We start from the raw sequence: 21,302 nt of genomic DNA, 5'->3' as shown, positions 1-21,302 counted from the left end.
CAGGAATCCACCTGACACTCATGGGAGCCGGGGCTGGGAGGAGCTGGGTAAAGCCAGGCTGAAGCATCTGCCAGCACATGCCGCAGCTGAGACTGAGGGCAGACCATTCCAAGCATGCATGGGATCCAGAACTGGAAGCAGGCCTACTAGGGGAACCGAGGGAACTCCTCTACTAGGCCACAGCATGGGAACTAAGGCTGGGGGAGAGCCAGATCACGCAGGGCTACAGCACCTGCGGGCATGCACAAGAGCCAGAACCCTGGCTGGACTAGTCTACCACACCTGCCAGTGAGAGCTGAGACAGCTGACAGGCCGTGCCAGGCTGGGTGGAAGCACCTGCCAGCATGCATAAGACCCGGGACTGGTAGGGGAACTCTCCTCTATTCAGTAAGCCACTGGAGGACCTTTTTTTTGTAACGTTTTATTTTCTTTGTAATATTATTTACATAAATAGCTATGCTGGTCAACTGTTACAGTTAACGCAAAGTTGGCATTAAGCAGGCCGTGAATGCCCGCCTTCCTCCCAAGAAATGTAACACTTGTCTAGATACAAGGCAATCTTGGCAGTTTTCTATAGCTGGGATAACAATTTCAAATTATACTTAATGAGAAGGAACTTGCATCCACAATGCAAAGAACTCTGAATGCTCAGTGATGGAAACACAAAATAAACCAACTAAAAATGGACAAAATGTTCAAATAGATGGTTTTCTTTTTCAGTCATACCAACCAAGAATGTGGTAAAATACCTGACATTATTAGTCAAAAGGAAAATCAAGCCGAAATCATATTACTTTATTCTTACTAGGATGGCTAAAACTGGTAGACAGCTCGAAATGTTGGCAAGGATGAGGAGAAACTGGAGCCCTTTCACCTTACTGGTGGGAAATTAAATTATACAGTTACTTGGGAAAATATTTTGACGTCTCAAAAAAATATATTCAAAGATTTCTTTAGCTGAAAGGCAGTGCAATGGAGCAAGATGGCAGAATCATCCTCTGGGTTCACTCCCGAAATGCTCGCAGGAACTGAGTTTGGACCCAGACCAAAGCCAGGAAGCAGAAACTTTATGTGAGTCTCCCACATGGATGGCAGTGACCCCAGCACTTGGAATGTCCTCCACTACCTTCCCAGGAGCATTAGCAGAAAGTTTTATGAGACGCAGAAGAGCTGGGACTCCTGTATGGAATGCAGGTATGCCAGGTTTAACTGCATCGTGATGCCTACCCCACTTCTCAAATTACCATTTGACCCAGCAACTACACTCACAGGGTTATCCCCAAGAGAGTTAAAATAATGCATTTGCACAAACATTTGTATATGAATATTCACAGAAACATTAATTATAGTGATCTCAAAATAAAAATGACTGAAGTGCCCATCTTCCAGTGAATGAGGTGTGTGTATACAGTGGAGTGGTCCTACTGCGCCATGGGTGAACCCTGCAAACACAATGTGATGTCAAGGCCAGTCACAAAAACCCACATACACGTAAAGTATCCAGAATAGTCAACTGATACAGTCAGAAAGTAGCTTGAAAGTTAGTGAAGGCTGGGGTGAAGCAGGAAGCGGGAGCATTTCCTACTGGATGCTGATTTCCTTTTGGAGATTACGAAAATGCCAAGGGTCAGGCAGTGGTGATGCTTACATGACTGTGCGGACATACGGCAAACTGCAGACTTGGACTTTGAAAATGTGAACTTTAGGTTGTGTGAGTTCGACCATAAATAAAGCTGTTATATAGTAAGGAATGTAGGGATTAAGAGTGACATCAAGTGCCAGGCACTGTGATATAGTGCGTTAGACTGCCACCTGCAATACTGGCATCCCATATGGGTGCTGGTTCAAATCTCAGTTGCTGTTTCTGACCCACTCCCTGCTAATGCACCTAAGAAAGCAAAAGAAGGTGGCACAAATCCTTGTGCCCTGCACCCACAGGAGACACCAGTAAGACACTTCTGATGCTTGGCTACAACATGGCCCAGCCCTGGCAGTCGCTGCCATTTGGGAAGTGAATCAGAGGATGGAACACTTCTCTCTCACTCACTCACTCATTTCTCTCCTCTGTTTCTCCCTCTCTGTATCTTTTCAAATAAAATATTTAAAAAAGAAATGGCGAGAGTGACATCAAAGTTTAGGATGTCAGCCAAAAAAACTAAAACTGGGAATATGGCTCTGGGAGTGGGATGCGTGAGGCCAGGAGCTTAGCTGTGAATAGAGTTGTTCTGAGCTTAGGGTGAGGTCAGGCTAGAGACATACATTTGGCAGCCATTAGCATTTAGATGGAATTTTAAGCCGGTGGAATGGATCAGATCACAGAGGCTGTGAGAGAGCAGAAGAGAAAAAAGCCTCGAAGACAAGAAAAAAAAGCAAAGATGAAGAAAAAGGCATGCTGGGGCCCTGGGCTGCACTGGAGGCTTCTCTGCTGGCCCGCTGGGACTCCTGGAGAGCTTAGAGTCCATCCGGTGGTGATGTGAGGAGATGGAGATCACAGTCGGGTATACAGCCAGGACCCAAACTCCATGCAGTCAGTCCTCTGAAGAAGCATGATAAAAATGGGAAGACTTATGAAATATGATTTCTGATTTATTTGGAAAATCAGATTCACCCAAAGATATCCAAAACCACAGAGACTCATGTTTTAATGAGCTTTTCTTTTTTAAGGTTCAGCCCTCAGATTATCATCATTTTGTATGTGGGAACACATCTTCCGTCCTATTTCCTTTCCCCACTGCCTCTCAACTTTCTTCCCATCTAAACTCATGATTACAAGATTAGCATCTTGCCTGAGATGATTCAGGCATATTGAATCCCTTCCCAATATGTATTTAAAATATATTGAAATCCTATCTTAGAAATATGGTGTGTAAGTTATTTTGGAATATATCATTGCTGTCAAATAAAAACTAATCAACTAGGAGCCAAACAGCTAGATTTCTAGCATGCCTGATCAGATAGTCTTCATTCTTTGAATTGATTTCTCAACCCAAATATTTTACTCCTTTAAATCATAGGGACACGGAAAACATTTCAGGAGTCTGCTAGCTTCTGGCATTCTCGAAAGCAGAACAGCGTGACAGATGCAGATTTCCTTTTTCAGTTGTTAATTTTTGGTGCATGTAAAACTGCTTATCAGAGAGGGCTATTCTGTGTGGCTGGAAATTAGGATGAGAGAAAGTTGTTTCTCATAAGTGGTAGCAGACAGCCCGTGGTTTTCACTGGGCAGCGCAATGGGAGTTTGCTCTACCCTTTGTAATGATTCCCACACCACCAGTGCTCCTGGCAAGTGGGGGCTTATGGTCCCCCAACTCACAGAGCAGGCCTTCCAGCTGGTAGCCCACCTGTCTTAGGGCCTCCTGGTCCTCTTCATTCACATGTAGGGGTGATTAAGGAGGACTGGAAACTCTTCCCTTCCTCTCACATTCTGTTGCTGTGTCCGGGACCACCCTGGGTACACAGGAAATTGGGGAGTGCCTAACGGAGCAGCCGCTTTCTGGCAACAATGTTTACCTGTGAGCCAAGGAGCATGGATTTAGTTTTAGGCAGAGTTGGGGTGTGGGGGAATAAGACACAGACAGAAAGTTTTGGAGACATACAACATTGGGCTGACACTGTAAGATTAAGTAATTCACAATAATTGCTTCTGAGCCTTTTGGCTAAGATCAAGTAATTCACAACAAGCTAGGTGACCTGGGTGAATTAGCCACATCTGTAGAATTAGGCTATTTATTTCTTTCAGATGCAGGGTTATTCATCTCCAAAATGAAAGAACCACTTTGCACAAGGATACTTCAAGAAGTTCATAGAGAAGGAATTTCAAAGACAATGCTATTTTCATGTGGAAAGTTTCAGAATACAGAGAGAGTTTTTTTTTAAGTAATATACATTTTCACGTACTTTCTGAAGATTCCTCTTATGGAGGAATTACTATTTCCCAAAAAACTTTTAAAATTGCCTTTGTAGTTTTCCTCATTAAAGGTATCATAGGGGCTCATACAGTGGTATAGCAAGGCAACGTTCACCTGTGGTGCTGGCATCCCATATGGGCACCTGACTGTGTCCCAGCTGCCTCATTTCCCACCCAGCTCCCTGCTCATGGCCTGGGAAACGAGTCAAGAAAGGCCCAAGTCCTTAGGACCCAGAACCCATGTGGGAGACCCAGAAGAGGCTCCTGCCTCCTGGCTTCAGATCAATTCAGGTCCAGGTATTGCGGCCACTTGGGGAGTGAACCAGCAAATGAAAGATATTTATCTATCTGTCTGTCATCTATCTATCTTTCCTTTTCTCTCTCTCCATATGTGTGTATATATATATGTGTGTGTGTGTATGCCTACACATATGCCCTTCAAATAAAAATAAACTTAAAATGATATGATAAAGATATCATCAGATCATTGGATAGACAGCCTCACCTGGGGTGGAGAGGGGACTGTCATTCAGTGCCCCCTGCCTGTCCCTCTCATTTCTGCTCTGTGATATACATGGCCTCCTACAGCAGAGAGCTTTCCTCCTTCCAAGCAACAGGAACACAGGTCCTCATAGCCTTGAACACAAGCCAACTCCAACTAGCATACGCAGAAGTGTAGTTACATTGCAGTATGCATCTCTACTCCCGAATCAAACATGGGCTCCCAATGAAACGGTTAAAATGTATCTTGACAGTAGGACACTTGACTTTCTACCATTGTCTATACCTACAATGTCAGAATACACTTAACTAACAGAATGATGGACTTGTGACTGTTGCTGAAGGACTATACTATTGTTATAATATAGGGGGACACAGTAGGAGGGAATGGGGAGGCTGGAAGAGAAAATCCCTGAGCCTATGGAACTGTATCATGAAAAAAAATTTTAATAATTAATTTTTTAAAAATCCCAACTCCAGTTTCACTATCAGCTCTGGACAGAAAAACCTGAGGGAATGTTGCAGCCTAGCCCAAGGCTTAGGTGCCATGTCTCTCACCAGCAGTCAGAGAGGTAAAGCAAGGTGCAGCTCAGACGATGGCCAAGTCCACAGACCCAGGGTGTGGCAGCTGCCTTTACGTGTGGGATTTGATGCCAGCTTGATGGTTCTACCTCAACTTCAGCCCCTGCTGTCTCTTCCCCTTTCCTTCTTGGCGGGTCTCTGTATACCATCCCAGTGCTCCAAAAGCTTCAAAATTAACTGAGACCGGGAGAGAGAAAAAGATGGCCGACTGCAGACAGCTGGTGTAGGGTGGAGTAGGGAAGGAGGGGAGCCGATCCAGCAGAGAAACAGGCCAGGAGGTGCGAAACTGTAGGGAGAAGAACGAGAAGGTCACTGGAGTCCACTAAAGCAAGAAGATCTACACAGCGTGAAGGAACAGCCGCAAAAAGTAGGAAAGAAAATACAGCACGCCGCGAGAAACCTGGTGAGTCACGATCCCAGGCAGGGGGAAGGCGGCGGAGGCTCAACCGCCCCAGGGAAAACAGAGGCGGCTGGAAGGATAGGCGCCCACACCGACAGGGGCACCAGTCCCCTGGAAGGCAGGAGCCCCCAGAGGAGGCTACTGGACTGATCATTGGGTGCATCATCCCTGCAGAAGTGGAGGAAAAGCAGGGGAGATTTCCCAGAGGCTTGCCTACCCGCTGCTCAGCGGCTGAGGGAGAGTGCAGAGGGAACAGGAGCAGCACTGTGGGACTGGGGCTCAGAGATCCCCATATCGGCTCCGAGCTGTGGACTGGCTGTGGGAGAGTCAGTGGATCCTGTTGCTGGACTCGCCCTGAGCCCCAGAGGCTGGGCAACGCTAGACAGGGCCTCACGTCCTGGGCAGAGGAGCAGACTAGTGGGGGCACATCTCACCTCAAGGGCTCTGTGCCTCTCAGAGATCCGCTTCTACCCTTGAGAGAGTGCAGCTGAGGAAGTGGCTTCTTCAGGGCAGAGTCCCCAGCTGGGCTCAGCTAGAGAGGCCAGACCAGAGCGGGCTCAGCTGAACTGGCCGGACAGGTTTTCCCAGCAGGAGCCCACTCGGAAAGACCTGCGGTGTTGCAGCCCTCAGCGGAGTTTGGCACTGGGGCCGCGGAGATTTCCAGCCCAGCACAGGCCGGGGTTGGGGATTTTAGACTCCGAGCAGCAGGAGCCCCTGCTGTGCTAACCTCAAGCCCTGAAGGAGAGTCTCGGCTCAGCACTGAGGCGGAGACCCCCGCTGTATTAGCCTTGTGACCCAAAGCCCAGGCGCGGCTCAGCAGAGTGAATCTGTAGGGCACTGCCTTTGAGAGGGAGCCACAGGGGAAGGGGCCTGGCACTAGGGCTGGCCCACAAAGCCTCCTGACCCAGCTCAGGGCTGTGATCTACAGACCCTGAAAGCAGCTGGTGACTCAGGCAGTAAGCCCTGCTGGGCTCAGCCGGAGACCCCAAACCAGAGCCGGCTCAGCTGAATCACCGCTAAAATCTCAAAACAACAAGAAGCAAAAACACAATGAGGAGAAGTATCAGAAAAAGCAATGACCCAGAGGAAAGATCAAGCACTCCCTCCCAATACAACCAAAAACTAATCTCAATATCTGAGATGCAAGATGAAGACATAGAGGAACTATCAGATAAGGACTTTAAGAAGCTAATGATGAAATTCGTCAGAGAGAGTGAAAAGCGCTGGGAAGAGTCTAAGGCATTCGAAAACCATATCACTGCAGAAATAAATCAAATCAAAAAGGGAATCCTCGATATAGAGCACAAAATTGAAAGCCTAACCAACAGAATGAACACAGCAGAGGACAGAATATCAGAATTGGAAGACAATCAGAATGAAAGGCAGCAGCTCATCAAACAGTTGGAGACAAATCTAGAGAAAGCCAATAGGTCCATACAGGAAATGAAAGACAACCTCAAAAAATCAAATATTAGAATAATAGGCCTTCCCGAAGGAGTGGAAAAGGAGACAGGCTTGCAACGGGTGCTCAATGAGATAATACAGGAGAACTTCCAGAATATTGGAAATATAAATCCAGCACAAATCCAGGAAGGGCAAAGAACCCCCAGGAGATACGACCCAAACAAATCGTCTCCCAGACATGTGGTCCTCAAGCTACCTTCAAGTGAATACAAGGAAACCATTCTAAGACAAGTAAGAAAAAAGGATAAGATTACTTTCAGGGGAAGGGAAATCAGGATCACAGCCGACCTATCAGAAGAAACGCTCCAAGCAAGGAGAGAATGGGGTAAAACCTATCAAATCCTGAAACAAAACAACTGCCAACCAAGAATAATGTACCCAGCAAAGCTCTCATTTATATTTGAGAATGAAATCAAATACTTCAACAGTAAAGAGAAACTCGAAGAATACATCAACACGAAACCAGCTCTGGAAAATCTCCTCAGGAAGGTGCTAAACCCAGAAAGAAAAAATACAAACCAAAATCAAAGATGGCAAATGGGAAGACCTCCCCACTAAAATCCATACAAGAAAAGTCAACCAATCAAGAACTCTAATAGTCGCAAATACACACTTGCATACTTACACTCATGGCAGCCCAAAACCAATTCCTTTCAATATTATCTCTAAACACAAATGGCTTAAACTCACCAATCAAAAGGTATAGATTAACGGAATGGATCATCAAACAGCACCCAACTATATGTTGTCTACAAGAGACACATCTAACCAGAAAATCCTGTAAGAAATTTAAAGTGAAAGGATGGAAAAAGACATTTCATGCCAATGGACGAGAAAAAAAGGCTGGCGTAGCTGTTCTAATCTCAGATGACCTAGACTTCAAGCTGACAGACATCAAAAAGGACAGAGAAGGACATTATATATTGGTGAAGGGACTGATCCATCAAGAAGTAATTACAATCGTGAACATATATGCACCTAATTCCAATGCGCCTAGCTTCGTGAAGCAACTACTTACAGACTTAAGGGGAGACATAGATACACACACAATAATAGTGGGTGATCTTAACACCCCACTAACAACTATAGACAGATCAACAAAACAAAAACTCAACAAAGAAACAACAGAGCTCGTACAAACATTAGAACAACTAGACTTGGTAGACATTTATAGAATTTTTTATCCTAAGACCACAGATTATACATTTTTTTCAGCAGTGCATGGCACCTTCTCCAGGATCGACCACATGATAGGACACAAAGCAAATCTAAATAACTTCAAAAAGATAGGAATCATACCATGTACCCTCTCAGACCACCACGGAATGAAACTGGAAATCAGCAATTCAAAATGTCCCAGGAAATATAGAAACTCTTGGAGGCTGAACAATATGCTATTAAACGAACAATGGGTCAGAGAAGAAATTAAAGATGAGATAAAAAAATTTATGGAAACCAATGAAAACTCTGACACAACATTCCAAAACTTGTGGGACACTGCCAAAGCAGTGCTACGGGGTAAACTCATCGCAATTGGAGCTCATGTCAAGGCCCAAGAGAGTCGCCAAATACAGGAACTAACCACACACCTCCAGGAATTGGAAAAGCAGCAGCAGATGAGCCCCACACACAACAGGAAACAAGAAATCATCAAAACAAGGGAGGAAATCAACCAGATAGAAATAAAAAAAACCATACACAAAATCAACAAATCAAAAAGCTGGTTTTTTGAAAAGATAAACAAAATAGACACCCCGCTGGCCCGACTGACAAAGAAAAAACAAGAGAAAGCAAGAATTAACAGCATCAAAGATGAAAAAGGCAACATAACAACAGACATTACAACCATTAAGAACATAATCAGAAATTACTACAAAGCACTGTACTCCAACAAATCAGAAGACCACCAAGAAATGGAAAAGTTCTTAGACTCACACAACCTGCCAAAACTTAGCCCAGAGGCAACAATCAACCTGAACAAACCCATAACTGAAGCAGAGATTGAATCAGTGATTAAAGACCTTCCAACAAAGAAAAGCCCAGGCCCAGACGGCTTCACTACAGAATTCTACAAAACATTCCGAACAGAACTAACTCCAATCCTCTACAAACTCTTCAAAACAATAGAAAAGGAAGCAACCCTTCCAAACTCATTCTATGAAGCCAACATTACCTTAATCCCAAAACCGGGCAGAGATCCTACAGAGAAAGAAAACTACAGACCTATCTCTTTGATGAACATTGATGCTAAGATTCTCAACAAAATCCTAGCCAACAGAATTCAAAAACACATCAGACAGATCATTCATCCAGATCAAGTAGGATTCATCCCTGGAATGCAGGGATGGTTCAACATTCGCAAATCCATAAATGTGATACACCACATCCAAAAACTGAAAAACAAGAATCACATGATAGTATCAATAGATGCAGAAAAAGCTTTCGACAAAATTCAGCACAACTTCCTGCTAAAGACCCTAACCAAGGTAGGCATAGATGGAAAAATCCACAACATAATCAAAGCAATATATGAAAAACCCAATGCCAGCATCATACTGAATGGAGAAAAACTGGAACCCTTCCCACTGAGATCTGGAACAAGACAGGGATGTCCGCTTTCTCCGCTGCTATTCAACATAGTTCTAGAGGTACTCGCTGAGGCCATAAGACAAGAAAAAGAAATCAAAGGAATCCAAATGGGAAATGAAGAAGTCAAGCTTTCACTATATGCAGATGACATGATTCTTTATATGGAAGAGCCAAAAGGCTCAACACAGAGACTACTAGAACTTATACGAGAGTTCGGTAGAGTGGCAGGGTACAAAATTAATGAACAAAAATCAACAGCCATAGTGTATGCTAACAGCCCCAAGTTGGAAAAAGATCTAACCAGCAAGATACCATTCAAAGTAACAAAGGAAAGCATGAAGTATCTGGGAATTAACCTAACCAAAAATGTAGGAGACCTATTCGAGGAAAACTACAAACTACTTAAAAAAGAAATTGAACAAGATCTAGAAAGATGGAGTAACATCCCATGCTCCTGGATAGGTAAAATCAATATCATTAAAATGTCTATACTGCCAAAGGCAATATATACATTCAACGCAATCCCAATCAAATTGCCCAAAACATTCTTCACAGACCTGGAAACAATGATTCAAAGGTTCATCTGGAAACACAAAAAACCACGAATAGCTAGAACCATTCTCAAGAACAGGAAGTTAGCAGGGGGAATCACAGTTCCGGACCTCTGGACATACTATAGGGCAGTGGTTATCAAAACAGCCTGGTACTGGCACAAAAATAGAGAAGAAGATCAATGGAGCAGAATAGAAACACCAGATGGGAACCCACAGAAATACAGCCAAATAATCTTTGACAAAAAGACAAACGACAACCCAGGCAAATGGGAAGGTCTGTTCAATAAATGCTGTTGGGACAACTGGTTGATAGCCTGCAGGAACAAAAAGATAGACCCACATCTCTCACCATATACTAAGATCAAATCCAAATGGATAAAAGATTTAAACCTACATCCAGAAACCTTCAAACTTTTGGAAGAAAATGTTGGAAACACACTGGAACACTTAGGGGTAGGCCCTCACTTCCTAAAAAAGACTCCAAATGCAGTAGAAATCAAGACCAAAATAAACAATTGGGACCTCATCAAACTAAGAAGCTTCTGTACAGCTAGAGAAACAATCAACAAAGTAAAAAGGCAACCCACAGAATGGGAGAAGATCTTTGCACACGACATAGGTGATAGAGGGCTGATCTCCAGAATATACAAAGAGCTACAAAACAACCAAAATGTCAAAACAAACAAGCCACTCAAGAAATGGGCACGGGAAATGGGCAAACACTTCACAAAGGAACAAACCCAAATGGCAAATAAACATATGAAAAAATGCTCAAGTTCCCTGGCAATAAGGGAAATCCAAATTAAAACATCAATGAGGTACCACCTAACGCCAGTAAGACTGGCCCACATGAATAAAAGCACCAACGACACTTGTTGGCGAGGTTGCGGGGAAAAGGGAACCCTACTCCACTGCTGGTGGGGCTGCAGGCTGGTACAGCCTCTATGGAAATCAGTATGGAGAACATTCAAACAACTCAAATACAACATACCGTATGACCCGGCAATAGCACTCCTAGGAATATATCCAGAACACTTGTTTTATGAGAAACCAACATGCACTCCTATGCTCATAGCAGCACAATCAGTAATTGCAAAGACATGGAAGCAACCAAAATGCCCATCAACAGAGGATTGGATAAGAAAGCTATGGTTCATCTACTCCATGGAATACTACTCAGCTATTAAACAAAACAAAATGCAGTTCTTTGTGGCCAAATGGGCCAAACTGGAAACCATAATGCTAAGGGAAATGAGCCAATCCCAAAAGGTTAAATACCACATGTTTGCCTTAATTTAAGATGACACGATGTTATGTATAACAAGTTATGTTATGAATGTTATATGTTGTGTATAAACCTAAATTGAAATGTCAATGAGGTGGTCACAGAAGGTGGATAAGAAATCGCATTTACTTTTACCATATTGGTTACTCGTTACTATGTCAATTAATTCCATGGTGATGTAAATTTTTGCTGATGGTATGTTGGAGCTTTTAATTGATCGGGATGATAGTCTGCTGGCTCTGTCTTCAGACCAGAGAGTGTATACCTAAGAAGCCGTTGAACTTATCTGGACAATAAGATGCTGGACTCTATGTTTGGTATATGCTTGCAATGGGGGAATCTCAACTGAACTTGAACTGTGGTTATGCAACAAGGTGGAGGAATCCACCATGGTGGGAGGGTTTGGGGAGGGGTGGGGAGAATCCCAGTACCTATGAAACTGTGTCACATAATACAATGTAATTAATGAATTTAAAATAAAATTAAAAAAAAAAAAAAAAAAGAAAAGAAAATAACTTAAGGCAAAAAAAAAAAAAAAAAAAAAAAAAATAATGACCTTCCGGGCCTGGCAGCATGGCCTAGCGGCTAAAGTCCTTGCCTTGAACATGCCTGGGATCCCATATGGGTGCCGGTTCTAATGCCAGCAGCTCCACTTCCCATCCAGCTTCCTGCTTGTGGCCTGGGAAAGCAGTCGAGGACGGCCCAGCACTTTGGGACCCTGCACCCACGTGGGAGACCTGGAAGAGGTTCCAGGTTCCTGGCTTCGGATCGGTGCAGCAGCACCAGCCGTTGCACTCACTTGGGGGAGTGAATCTTCGGATGGAAGATCTTCCTCTCTGTCTCTCCCCTTCTCTGTATATCTGACTTTGTAATAAAAATAAATAAATCTTAAAAAAAATGACCTTCCTTCTAAGTCCTGTCCCATACTTCCACACAATAGTTAACAGATGGCATCAGACATACATGGATTTCAGTCCAAGTTCTGCTTCTTCCTACTTGTATATCTTATTAACCTGGCAAGTTTTCATATGCCTCTTTACATAAAAATAAGGTCCTGGAATATAATTATGACTCAAATTCTAATAACTATTATTAACTTTATACCTTTTATTGTTATCTCTGACTGCTTATTGAAGATCTCTACCTAGAGAATCTATTCTTAAATCAGACTCAACAAGCTCTTTGTCATCACTTAGCATTCAGTAAAATTGAGTATAAAAGAAAATCCAAAATATAGGCCCAGATAATGCTAAGTTTTTTTTTTCTCTCTTGTACAAATAAATTTCAGAAAAGCGGTTTGCGGCTAGAACCTCCTCCTTGGTCATTAGAAGTCCCTGTGATGTGGCTTCCACCCCCACTGTTGCCTCAGCATCAATATTATTGCTGGACCTCCATGTTTGTACATGATCAGCAATAAGAATGAGGCCAAAGCCAAGTAGTACACCTGCAGATGAGGTTCCTTCTTTCATGAAGCCTAAGACAACCCCATCGCTTCCATCTTATCACCCAGGACCTCGTCACATGGCTGCAACCAATGAGAGAAACTGAGGACACCTCTAACTGAGCTCATTCTAATCATGAATAGAGGAATCTGATACCGAAAAAGAAAGGGAGAATACATATTGTATAGGTAACTGTAAGAATTTACCATTTAAATAAGCCATTTGATGTCACTTAAACATGTTCCCTTCTCTAGAGTTTTTAAAACATTAGCATGCTCCCCATCACCAGTTCAGACAAGAAATAGTTGCATTTCTAATGCCTTTCTCTTCTCTGGCACCCACATCAAACCAGTTGCTAAATGCAATGTTTACAACCCCTCCTTTTCCAATCATGTTACTACCTCACCTAAACCACAGAATGATCTTCCAGATGCTCTTGCCACTTTGGGTCTCTCTCCTTCTGATCTCTTTTAAGGACTACGACCTGGTTATTTTGTAGAAGCAGAGCTCTGATCATGCCAATTCCTTCTTGCTAAGTGACCAGAAAATCTGCAATGCATGAGGAAAAACTCCAAATTCTTAGTCTGGTAGTAAGTTCTTGTGACCTAACTTGTTTTACTACCTTGGAGAAATAACTGGATATTCCAGTTACAGTGAGCTCATGGATATTGTGCTTAGCCTGTACAACTTCATCCATGATGTTCTTTCTCCACTGTTACTATACTGTTGGGTTCTACCAGACACAGATGCTGGAGCGACCAGTGAAAGGTACATGGTTTACCTGGGAAATGTTCTCAGTAATGAAATGGGACTCGAGAAGAGAAGGAAAGTGTAACAATGGCTGCATTAATGAGCAGGTTACCACTGTCAAGCTTTGGAGCACAATCCTGGTGAGGACTCTGGAAAACATGTGGGTAAAACATCAAACTCTTATCCTAGAAGAGAACAGGATGGCTAGGACTTATATTCAAAGATTCTTTCCCATTGTCCGAGCTAAGGGCTATACATGAACTATTAAACATTTTTCATTCCACTGCGGAAAATGTGTAGAGCCAAGCAGGCTCCTCTGGTTCCAGAGAAAGCCCTAAGGCAAAGAAGCAGGAAGGTGCTGGTATCTGACTTGGAAAACCATCAGCATGCTAGGAACCACCCAGACCCATAATTGTACTTAGGTGGGTAGCACATCTTAACATCAGCTACAAGGACCAAACCCCATGTAAACTAACTTCAAACACTTTTCAAAGCAACTCCTCCTTGAAGCCTTCTCTCATCTTCCAAATTTTAATTTTTTGATCTCACTTGATCTCTCTCCATTGGATCACTCCTTTTGATTTGCGGACCCATAACATACAGCTCATCAGACTGTGTGTATCCTAAAAATAACCTTTGTATGTAACTGTTTAAGTACAAAATGTTTAATTGTAAAAGATGTATCACCTTTCAAATAATGTACTTCCACTTTACAAAATAAATTTATCTTGGTAATCAAAAAAAAAAAAAAAAAAAAAATTAACTGAGACCTTCAGCTCTACCACTTCCTCTACCTCTTCCTTCTCTCAACAACCTTCTATCCTGACATGAGGATAGATGGATCCCCCAAGAGGTTTAAGCGGCTGATCACAGCTGGAAAAGAGCATCCCCCAGCGCATCAATATTCCAAAGAGGAGGCAGGATGCCCCCTTGAACAAGCCGCCCTCAGGGCCACCCTTTCCATGGCTCTGGTCTGCCTTGATCACTCCTCTCTCCTTCATTGACCCTTTCCGCCCAGGAAGCACAGCTGACCCCTAAATAAAGATACACTGGTACTTTCAAAATGAGTCTGCTCACTGCTGGGAAGAACAATGGACAATAAACTCAGAGTGTCAGTAGGACAAATTGGAGTCTGGCTTCAGCAATAAAGGCTGCAGCTCTCATCACAGCTGAACTGTCTCCCGGAGGCAGGAAGGAGCGCAAGCAGCCCAGCACCACCAAGCACCTGCTGCCCACCCTGGTCCCTGTATTCACCTGTGCTGCCCTGGAGGGGCACAGTCTGAGACTGACTGGCAGTCCCGCTGTGTACTCACTCGCTCGCTGGGTTAACTTGGGTCAGTCATTTAACTCCCTGAGACTCACTGACACTGATGTGAGAGAAGGCTGATTGGCTAGAACTGCTGCTGTAATGTACCACTAGCTGGGGGCTGAAACAACAGGTCTGTGTTCCCTAATACTCTGGGGCTGGAAATCTGAGGTCAGGGTCAAGGTGCCAGCAGGGTTGGGTGCTTTGGAGGGTGGTAGTGCAGAGTTGGTCTCTGGACCTCCCCTGGCCATCTTCAGCATTCCGTGTTGGATTGTTGCATCTTTAGTGTCATCTTCAGGTGACATTCTCCCTCTGAGTGGGAACACCTCCAATTTTTCCCTTCTTAGAAGGAGCCCAGTCATATTGTACTGGGGGCCCAGCCTACTCCAGTGTTATCTCTTAATGAATGGCATTTGTAATGACCTTGCTTGCAAATAAGACCCCATTCTCAAGCCCCACTGGGAATCTCAACACAGGACTTTGGTGGGGGACACAGCGTAACCCTACAACAACGATCAAATGAAGGAATGTAGGTGAAGCATGTGATATAATGGTGATACACATGAGCCCATGTCTTTCTGACAACTGTGAGTTTCCCAGCTCCGCCCTCAGAGTATGACCATTCCTTGCACCCTGCACCAGGTCACAGTACCCTAAGATAAGACAAGACCCAGGGCATGATTTACCCATCAGTCATCACAAGTGACTGACCAAGAAACTGAGGGAGTACAGGGACTTTTCCAAAGTCATACAGCCACTGGCAGAGCGCTGGGGTTCCATCAGGACCTCCATGCCTCTCAGCCAATTGCCACCTGAAGTTTGTCCCTTGTGTCCTCTAAGTACTTATTGGAGACTGACTTTCAGAAGTTGTATTAAGAAATGGGAACTGGGCCCGGTGGCGTGGCCTAGAGGCTAAAGTCCTCACCTTGAAAGCCCCGGGATCCCATATGGGCGCCGGTTCTAATCCCGGCAGCTCCAATTCCCATACAGGTCCCTGCTTGTGGCCTGGGAAAGCAGTCAAGGACTGCCCAATGCATTGGGACACTGCACCCACGTGGGAGACCCGGAAGAGGCTCCATGTTCCCGGCTTCAGATCGGCGCGCATCGGCCCGTTGCGGCTCACTTGGGGAGTGAATCATCGGACGGAAGATCTTCCTCTCTGTCTCTCCTTCTCTGTGTATATCTGGCTGTAATAAAATGAATAAATCTTAAAAAAAAAAAAAAAAAAAGAAATGGGAACTTACTTGGGGGACAGAGGTAGTTCTGCAAAACAAATTAGACCCATGGTGGCTGCTCCCGTATGAAAGCCGAAACCATAGGAAGAGACGTCACTGGTTTCTCACCAGAGGTGAGGGGGTAAAGCTGAGCTCTTTGGGTGACATAACCCTGATGTCCCCGCTCCTGGGAAAACTTCCACATAAGCAGGGACCTAGACCACAGCCTTTCGCATCTGGAGCCTTTACAACCAACCAAGGAGAAGTAGCCTCTATTTCTTTTTGGTGGACTGAGTGTAGAGCAGTGATAAAACCAGTCAAGGTAAACCAGACCTCACATGAGAGAGCACCTTGGGAAGCACCACGCTAAAGTTGCACGATGGCCTCTGACCAAATCTTCTGCTTGTTCCTCAGATTTGGAACCTAGAGACCCACACCTGCTTCTTTATGGCTTCATCCAAGGCCAGTGGTCTCCAGGGGGAGCCCTCAGCCTGCCTCTATCTCCCCAGTTCCAGGGCCCTGTGTGTGGCACTCCTCCACCTGAAACTGAGGTATGAGATTGTCTCCTGGACTCCAAGGACTTGACCCATCAGAGGGCTTCTGTAGAAGGTGGGGCCACTGTCTTCAACCTTTTCTGCTTAATGTTCTACTGCTCAGGTCTCTCAGGTCCCCCACTCCCAGGCCTTGTACCCCTAGACTGCCATGTGTCTTTGGTGAGCTCTCTGTAACATTTTCTTTAAAGTCTTCAGGCACCACTTTCCTACAGGATGATACTTCAGAAAGTTCATGAGAAATGAAGCAAAAAACTAAGGATGCATTCAAAAAGTTCTCTGCCTAGCAATATCCTAAAAGAGGACAAGGAGAAATGGCAGGATCGTCCCCCCAAATAGCTATAAACTCCAGGACTAAGCCTGTTCCAAGCCAGGAGCCTGGAACTCCTTCAAGATCTCCCTCAAAAGTGGCAGGGACCTGAACACTTGGGCCATGTTTTGTTGCTTTCCCTGGCATGTTAGATGGGAACTGTCAAGCTGCCAGGATCTGAATCAGCATTCAGCCATTGGACGCCAATATCAAACATAGTGTTTAACCTGTTATGCCTACATATTCAACCCTCCTGCCCTTCTCCAGTAGTAAATTGTTCAAACTTTCAGCAGTCCCTGGTCATCAATCAGAATGGTGGAAGCCAAGCAGAGATAGCGCTGGAGAGCCTGTCCACATGTGACAGCCTGTATGATGCTCCACATCTGAAATTCTCCAAAGCAGGACAGTCTTTCAGGGATTACACAAGCTTAAGTGATGAGGCAGGTTCCTATGGAAGGTCTCCTTAGTGGGTATCTACTTCCCAGAGCCTCTGTATCTAAGAGCATCAGTGCCTAGAGACCCATATGCCCTAGATTTCCTAGACAGCAAGTGCATCTTGCATCTCTTGGCACATTTTTACCAGCCCCATTCCCAAAGCCTGCTCCTCTATAAGGAGAATGAGTCTAAGCCACCCAGTGAGCCTTCCCTTGGCAGTGAACAGCATGAGCTGCAGGTACCCATCTCCATCCTGTCTCCTGGTCTTTCTCATTCCTCTTTCAGGCACCCACTAGTCATCTAGTGCAGCCCTGGAGTCATACAGATGAGCAGAGGCCTAGAGAAGGGACCCATGGAAACAAGAAGCACAGCTGGACCCTTTATCCTGATTCTGTGAGCTCACTGCTTTCGACTTGCACCATGCTGTTCCCACTCAACAAGCAAAGTTCTCCAGAGCATCGGGAAGGAGACACTCAGTTCTAACAAGTAAAAATCAGACAATAGGAGGCACACTAGCAAGTCTTCCTCCTTCATAGCATGCAAAGTGGCTGCTTTCGTTGGTCCTGAGAGACCCAGTGACAGAATGGTAAGTCGTTTCCCTTCTCTTGGGCTGGCAGGAACAGCAGGGGCAGCACCTGCATTTTCAGCACTGAGAGAATCTCTTTGTGTTGGGGAAATTCAACCATGATTATTGCCTGCTCAGAGCCGCAGTGTAACCTCCTCTTGTTTCACATTATCCTTTCCTGCTCTCTGGGGTAAATCCAGTCTTCATAGCATGTCAGCAGCTTTTCTCTTCAGTGTGCAGCAAGATTATACATGAGCTAATAAAGGCTACAGGAAGGTCATTAGCGCAAACTCAGTTTGCATAACTCAAAGTCTAGTACTCTGACAATGGAGACTGGATTTCCCAGGCCAAAAATCCGGAGACATCACCAGTGGTTTTTCTCAGTTTGGGAAAATAGCTATGGGAAATGTCTTGTGTACATGAATGAAGGTACTTCCAGAACTGTGGAAAATGGAGTTTAAAAGTGTTGATTTTAGTGCAAAAATATTTTCATCTCCATGCATAATGTGTTCAAGACATGCATTTTTCATGCATCTTTTAAAGACTCCCTCATATCATACTCAGAAGTAAAGTCGCATGTCAAAAAGTAACTTTATGGAGGTGAGTGCTCGATGCAGCTGTGAGGCTGATACTGGAGATGCGCACAGGGAGGCCTCGGGTTCAAGTCCTGGTTCCAGCGTCTGGGTCTGTTCAGTCTCGTGCAATGCTCATCATGAGAAGCAGCAGGTGCTTGAGTTCCTGCCCACCACATGGGAGACCTGGATTGAGTTCCTAGCTCCTGGTTTTACCCTGGCTCAGCACTGGCTGTTGGAGGCACCTGCTGATGCAAGAGCTCTTTCGCTCTCTCTCTCTTTTTCCCTGCCTTTCAAATAGATCATTTTTTGAAAAACTAACTTTATGGGAAGGTTGTTGTTGTTGTTGTTGTTGTTATTGATGTGGCTGTTATGAAATGATGTCAATCCATGAACCAAAGGTTCATCTGGAAACACAAAAAACCACGGATAGCTAGAACCATCCTGAAGAACAGGAAGTTAGCAGGGGGAATCACAGTTCCGGACCTCTGGACATACTATAGGGCAGTGGTTTTCAAAACAGCCTGGTACTGGCACAAAGATAGAGAAGATCAATGGAGCAGAATAGAAACACCAGAAGGGAGCCCAAACAGGTACAGCCAAATAATCTTTGACAAAAAGACAAACGACAATCCAGGCAAATGGGAAGGTCTGTTCAATAAATGCTGTTGGGACAACTGGTTAATAGCCTGCAGAAACAAAAAGCTAGATCCACATCTCTCACCATACACTAAGATCAGATCTAAATGCATAACAGATCTAAACCTACATCCAGAAACCTTCAAACTTTTGGAAGAAAACGTTGGAAACACAATGCAACAATTAGGGGTAGGCCCTCACTTCCTAAAAAAGACTCCAAAAGCAGTAGAAATCGAGACCAAAATAAACAATTGGGACCTCATCAAACTAAGAAGCTTCTGTACAGCTAGAGAAACAATCAACAAAGTAAAAAGGCAACCCACAGAATGGGAGAAGATCTTCGCACACGACATAGGTGATAGAGGGCTAATCTCCAGAATATACAAAGAGCTACAAAGCAACCAAAATGTCAAAACAAACAAGCCACTCAAGAAATGGGCACGGGTTGGAAAATGTTTTCTCCGCATTTCTCCATGCTTGTCTCTTCTGACATTTAGTATCTATGCTATAGGAAACTCAGTGACTGTATCTTTAGCTTTCCTAATGAGTTTGTGTTTAAAAATCAGAGCCTAAATTACTTAAAAGGAACCATCGAATTGTGTGCATTCTGCTATGCTTGTCTAAAAGCCAACTTTACCTGTTTAGTTAAAATAAATATTTATGGCTAAATTCAAAAAAAAAAAAAAGATGGGCACGGGAAATGGGCAAACACTTCACAAAGGAACAAACCCAAATGGCAAATAAACATATGAAAAAATGCTCAAGTTCCCTGGCAATAAGGGAAATCCAAATTAAAACATCAACGAGGTACCACCTAACGCCAGTAAGACTGGCCCACATGAATAAAAGCACCAACAACACTTGTTGGCGAGGTTGTGGGGCGAAAAGGGAACCCTACTCCACTGCTGGTGGGGCTGCAGGCTGGTACAGCCTCTATGGAAATCAGTATGGAGAATATTCAAACAACTCAAAATCAACATACCGTATGATCCAGCAATAGCACTCCTAGGAATATATCCAGAACACTTGTTTTATGAGAAACCAACATGCACTCCTATGCTCATAGCAGCACAATCAGTAATTGCAAAAACATGGAAGCAACCAAAATGCCCATCAACAGAGGATTGGATAAGAAAGCTATGGTTCATCTACTCCATGGAATACTACTCAGCTATTAAAAAAAACAAAATGCAGTTCTTTGTGGCCAAATGGGCCAAACTGGAAACCATAATGCTAAGGGAAATGAGCCAATCCCAAAAGGTTAAATACCACATGTTTGCCTTAATTTAAGATGATATGATGTTATGTATAACATGTTATGTTATGAATGTTATATGTTGTGTATAAACTAAAATTGAAGTATAGGTGAGGTGGTCACAGAAGGTGGCTAGGAACTCGCATTTACTTTTAACATATTGGTTACTCATTACTATGTCAATTAATTCCATAATGATGTAAATTTTTGCTGATGGTATGTTGGAGCTTTCAATTGACTGGGATGATACTCTGCTGGCTCTGTCTTCAGACCAGAAAGGGTATACCTAAGAAGCCGTTGAACTTGACCGGACAATAAGATGCTGGACTCTATGTTTGGTATATGCTTGCAATGGGGGAATCTCAACTGAACTTGAGCTGTGGTTATGCAACAAGGTGGAGGAATCCACCATGGTGGGAGGGTTTGGGGAGGGGTGGGGAGAACCCAAGTACCTATGAAACTATGTCACATAATACAATGTAATTAATGAATTAAAAATAATAAATAATAAGAAAAAGATCAACTCCCACCTGCCCTCTACTCCCAGTGCACACATATATAATTCACCTCCCTTTCCTTAGTGCAAGAAAGAAGTTGCAATGGCAAATGTGTAGAGGTGAGAAAGATGCTTCACCATATGGCAAGTTTCTTTGCCATGTTAAAGGTTGTCAAGGAAGGTTATAAGATGGCACACCTTCTCAAGGACAATGAACCAGACAAAAAAAAAAGAAATGATGTCAATCCGAAAAACAGTAATATTATTTCAACCCCAAACAGCCTGTATCTCATGCAATAAGACATTGTGAAGTAATCAATGAACCACTATCGATATGAGTCAGATTGCTTATGATCTACATCAAAGAATTGTAAAACCTAATATACTTGCAAGGCCCTACGCTACTCAGAAATGGGGAGGGAGAGCAGAGAAATCTTACTTCACCATAGAAGGTGTGAGGAAGACGGGAAGTATAACATATTAGG

General features: G+C 43.9%; 1 pseudogene; it reads left to right on the top strand.

Moving 5' to 3' along the window:
* Nucleotides 1-21,302, top strand: part of LOC101532181 (WD repeat-containing protein 49-like) — a 68,298-nt pseudogene that overhangs the window by 12,655 nt on the left and 34,341 nt on the right.

This window comes from Ochotona princeps, chromosome 12 (assembly GCF_030435755.1).
Source record: "Ochotona princeps isolate mOchPri1 chromosome 12, mOchPri1.hap1, whole genome shotgun sequence".
NCBI lineage: Eukaryota > Metazoa > Chordata > Mammalia > Lagomorpha > Ochotonidae > Ochotona > Ochotona princeps.
This window is presented reverse-complemented; position numbering and strand designations above follow the sequence as displayed.